Source organism: Rhagoletis pomonella, unplaced genomic scaffold (genome assembly GCF_013731165.1).
Source record: "Rhagoletis pomonella isolate Grant_MI unplaced genomic scaffold, Rhpom_1.0 Rhpom_scaffold_00003, whole genome shotgun sequence".
Lineage (NCBI taxonomy): Eukaryota > Metazoa > Arthropoda > Insecta > Diptera > Tephritidae > Rhagoletis > Rhagoletis pomonella.
Window position 1 is genome coordinate 6,217,352 of NW_023458557.1, and position 4,617 is coordinate 6,221,968.

The 4,617-nt window shown below is 34.8% G+C and overlaps 1 protein-coding gene and 1 long non-coding RNA gene across 3 annotated transcripts in view; one reads left to right on the top strand and one right to left on the bottom strand.

Annotated features, from left to right (window-relative positions):
• LOC118735009 (WD repeat and FYVE domain-containing protein 2) overlaps positions 1-4,617 on the top strand; it is a 251,230-nt gene that overhangs the window by 203,473 nt on the left and 43,140 nt on the right. The window lies entirely within an intron of this gene.
• The window catches only part of LOC118735011, a 15,352-nt gene that overhangs the window by 8,262 nt on the left and 2,473 nt on the right, over positions 1-4,617 (bottom strand). The window contains exon 2 of the long non-coding RNA XR_004992485.1: positions 3,056-3,058. This is a non-coding gene — a long non-coding RNA (uncharacterized LOC118735011). The remainder of the gene's footprint in view (positions 1-3,055; positions 3,059-4,617) is intronic.

Consider the following 4,617-nt stretch of genomic DNA (forward strand, 5'->3'; position numbering starts at 1 on the left):
TTTTGCTAAAATTTCAAAATCAAAAGTTATCAAAACAAATTCTATGGGACTGAGAATTATTATTTTCTGCTTTTTAGTCCATTTATAAAAGCGTTGTATATTAAAAAGTGTTTTTATATTATTTATTTCTATGGAAGAAACTTTGCACAGCCTCGTTTTTATAAAAAATAATTTCTTTAAGGAATGACATCTTTCAAAGGTTGAATTTTTTGTGTCGCGATGGACTTAGACCAATTTTTTTTTGGCAATTTGGCGATTCGAAAGTCCCTCTGAGGGCAAGATATCGATTTGTCCTTTTCGCGATCAGTTAAACCTTTCTGCTTTCCCATTTTATTAGATTTGAAAGTTTTCGACCAAACACAATGAATACTTAAAAAGCCGATCCCGTTTCACACCTTTATTGCGCAAATAATGTAGGCAAACTGGGCGCCTCTATTCAAGTGAACCAATAAATCAAGCACAATATTACAGCTGCTGAAGTTTTACTGGTGTGAAATACCGTTAGATGGAATAATATTTTGATGCGTGTTTATTTTCGAGCAAAGTACGGTCTTAAATTGAATTATCAGAAAACATTTCGTTACTAGATCAAATACAGTGGCTTTAATAAACAATTTCTTCGATAAAAATTATAGCCTCTAATCAAGTGAACTGAACTGTATGTACATATGTATGAATGTATGGTATTGGTATCTGACGTCTACGTTTACATAAATACATATGTGGAATTATATCTAACTGTAACAAATCTAGAGTACAATAAATATTTATTATTAGCAATAATGCAGCTTTTCTGCATTATTTTTAAAATTCAGTGATTTTAAATTTTGTTCCGCCAGCATAAACTCGTCGTAGAGTATTTGTACGAATCTTCATTACGAACGAATTCAATTAAGGCTCTCTACGAATTTCGAATTTACGTTCGTAGACACACGGATTCTGTGATAGCACTTTGGTAGATTTCACGAAAATCGAAGCTACGATGTATTCTGTGATAGCCCTGAATACATTTTTAAAACTCTGTTCCAACTTTTTCATATAATAAATAAGTTGCCGTCAGGCACTAATATGTATAAATATACACACTCATATGTTTATGCTTAGTGAAAATGTGTGAAGTTTTCGTTTATCCTATTTGTAAACAAAGTGAGTTCAACCCTAAAAGACCTTTATGGATTCGGCACCTTCTGGGCCCTCCAGACACAATAAAACCTTTGCTTTGCAAAGTTCTTATAAAAAAGCATAGTGCAGTAGTGCACTATGTACGCTACAGCGTAAATGGACGACAAGCCATTTCTTTAAATCAGCGTTGGGCAGAGAGAGCTTTTACTCTGTTCGCAAACAGAACAAAATTTATAGAAAGCTTAAAAGAGCTTTGCCCGCGGCCAAGGCAGTGCCTATCACTGTTTTAAATGAAATTAATTGGTGCTTGTATGTATGTACATACATATGCATATCGTCGTTTAAAGTGCAAAACCGCGTATCAACAAAATGCAAAAGCGCGTATCAGCAAAATGTAAACCACGTATGTGAAGTTGTAGAAATCATTTTCTAGAGCGTAAAAACACACATATTTCAAAATGGTTCTCTTTTTTATAAGACAATAGCATTTTTGGCTAGTATATTTCAGGACGAATGTATAAGGATTGAGCCAAGAGCTTGTGTGAGCAAATCCAATTTTTGGCAGCTAATATCAGTTACGCGGGTTTGCAGAATGACGATACGCGGTTTTGTACTTTAAACGACGATATGCATGTATGTGCATCAATCTATAAATAGTTGCGTTCCTTATCTCCCAGAAATAGTCAGAAAAAGTCCGAAGTAGTCAGATTTAGTCCTAAAAGCGTTCTTTAACTCGAAAATGACAGCAAAAATGAGAGAGCAAATGAAAAATTAAAAGCGTGGGGCGTATGCATGTATGTAATACTCTTATATTGGCAGTAACTGCACGTCTATACCTGCTATGCTATCGCTCGCATACGAAACATCGTAAGAGATATATCGCAGGTGTAGACCGTACATCGTAGAAAGTATACGATATAAAGTAAGAGATATCTCGTACCATGTATCGCATGCGACGAACTGTCAAATTCAGGGTTTGACAGCTACATCGTCAAATTTAGTTTGAACTCTAGGAATAGAGAAATAGTGGGATTCGTGGAAAAGCAAAACACCCGTATTCGGATACAACACAAAGCATTGGTAAATAATATTAATTTTCCTATATACAGCGTTTAAATTACATATATGTATGTGTAGTAAATATATTATAGAATACAGGAGCAACATCCGAAGTCTTCGAAGAAATTCTACTTGTAATAATGGAGTGGAATATGTCCGATACCATTAAATTGATAAACTTTTACAAGCAATTTGAGTGCCTTTGGAACTATAAAAGTGCACAATATAAGCGTATAGACCTAAAAAGAAACGCGTGGATTCAGATTTCCAACGAGTTTACAAGGAATATTGAGGAAGTGAAACGCAAAATTAAGCATGTGCGGAATGCGTATGTTGCAGAAAAAAGGACATTTGACAAAGGCAAGCAAGCAATCTTGTATGAGCCACATTTGTACTACTAGAACGAAATGAGCTTTTTAGACTCAGTAATAGTTTTGAGAAAACCCGAAAGCAGGTTGGTTAGTTGAGTTCAATTTACACCATACATTCTTCTTATTTGTATTCTTGGATTACCTTTTTTTACAGGATGTTGTAGAACCGAGGTGCGAACCAGTGAAGAATAATGATTTGGAAGCAACATTAGTTGATGAGGAATGCAAAGGGCAAGAGCAACAAATATCCGCTACAAACATTCCAGCAAACCTTGCGTCATCTCGATATCCGACTCAATCCCCAACTAATTCATTCGCATCATCTACCCCATCTACATTGTCGACACGTCGTCGTCGTCGGGCGACTGGAACGGAGTGCGACAGGAACGGAGTATTCAACAAAGCGATCCAAGATATAGTTTCATCTGCTGCAAGCACAGAGCCGGAAAATGAATTTACTTCATTTGGAAAGACAATTGCACTCCAACTGCTGCAATTGTCACTGTCTACAGCAACGGTGACTATGTCAAAAATACATTCAATGGTGTCAGAGACTTTGGTACAGTATTTGGAACCCTCCTATGTGCAAAGAAATTCAGACATATTGCAAGCTGCATTAGATGACGCAGATATATATATCAAGAATTAGATGTTTATATTAGGGCTTGCCGGTACCGCCTGCTCGGAAAAGCATCAATATAAAGCATCAGCCCCTTTTATTTCTAATCTAAAATTAATTGTAAGTTCCAATTCGGTATTTAACAGTGGTTGCGCGTATTCGACATTTTATTAGATATAATTTAGAAATAAAAGAGACGGATGCTTTGTATTGAGACAATACCGAATATGTTGGTAATCTTTGGAAGCAAATTGTATCACTTACCCTGTTCCAGTACCCGCCAGATTTATTGTTTATTTAAACATTTTTTAATTTTAACTATTTTTTAAGGGTCTGCGAAAAATCCCAAAAAATCAGATATACAAAAAGAAGCGTTAATAATTATTTCTTACTATTTTTTCCACAATTTTTGGCACGATTTGCGATAAATAGCATAAATTTAGAATTTAGTTAATTGTTTCATGCAATTGCCAATTTGTTAAAACAAATCACTATTAATTATCAAATTGAGCTACGGAGTTGCAACATTTTTCTTAATATTGCAACTTTTCTATCCGAATGTAACCAGTTACTGACGACTTAGATCACTTTCAACTGCAGAATCGTTTTGTATACAAAACAAAAAAGAACAGTTATTTCGTGGCGGAATATTTATCTATGTTATAAGTTGCTGCATCTCTCGCTTGTTGTTTGCGACCGGGCGGCTGATAGCAATAAATGTGCACAAATACGTCGTAAAGGTAGCCATCTCCATACAAATACAACAATATTTCCGTGTGGTGTTAAGTCTTAAAACTTTGGCAGTTTTCCAAGTTTTTTAAAAAATGGAAAATACTTATGATTTACGTGTAAAGTTGTATTTAGTTGATCACTGGGACAGGCAAATTATTACAAACAAATTGCCATCGACTTTGCAAGTGTTACGGGTGTTTTTTTACAATCATTATGTTGTAACTATTCGTGAAAGTGCTTTACTGACTGTGCGAGAAGTTAAATTATTTTGGACAAAAGCGCGCTTACCGACAAAAGATGATCAACATTATGTAAAAAAAAATTGAAGTTTAGTATCAAAATTGGGTGTCGATTAAAAAGAACAATAAGCGAGAAACAACAGCACAACGCAGTAAAGAAAATTAGTTCAACGAAATTTGTTCAAATTTATTTGACGTTGCTCACGCAGATATTTTATCGAACGATGATGTTTTGGAAGCAGACAAACAATTTTTAATCCTTCAGAGAGACGGACCAAAGGGTTATATAAATATGATTCGAATGCAGCCACAAACATCAGATGATGGTAAGTATAGTTATTACATGATAAAAAAATCTATATTGAAAATTCGTATGCTATTATAGCTTTAAATTCACCGGATTGCCAGAATTTGGATAACATAAGTACATCTCCCTCTATTAGTGCTAAAAGTACTACAGATGGCCAGGCGGAAT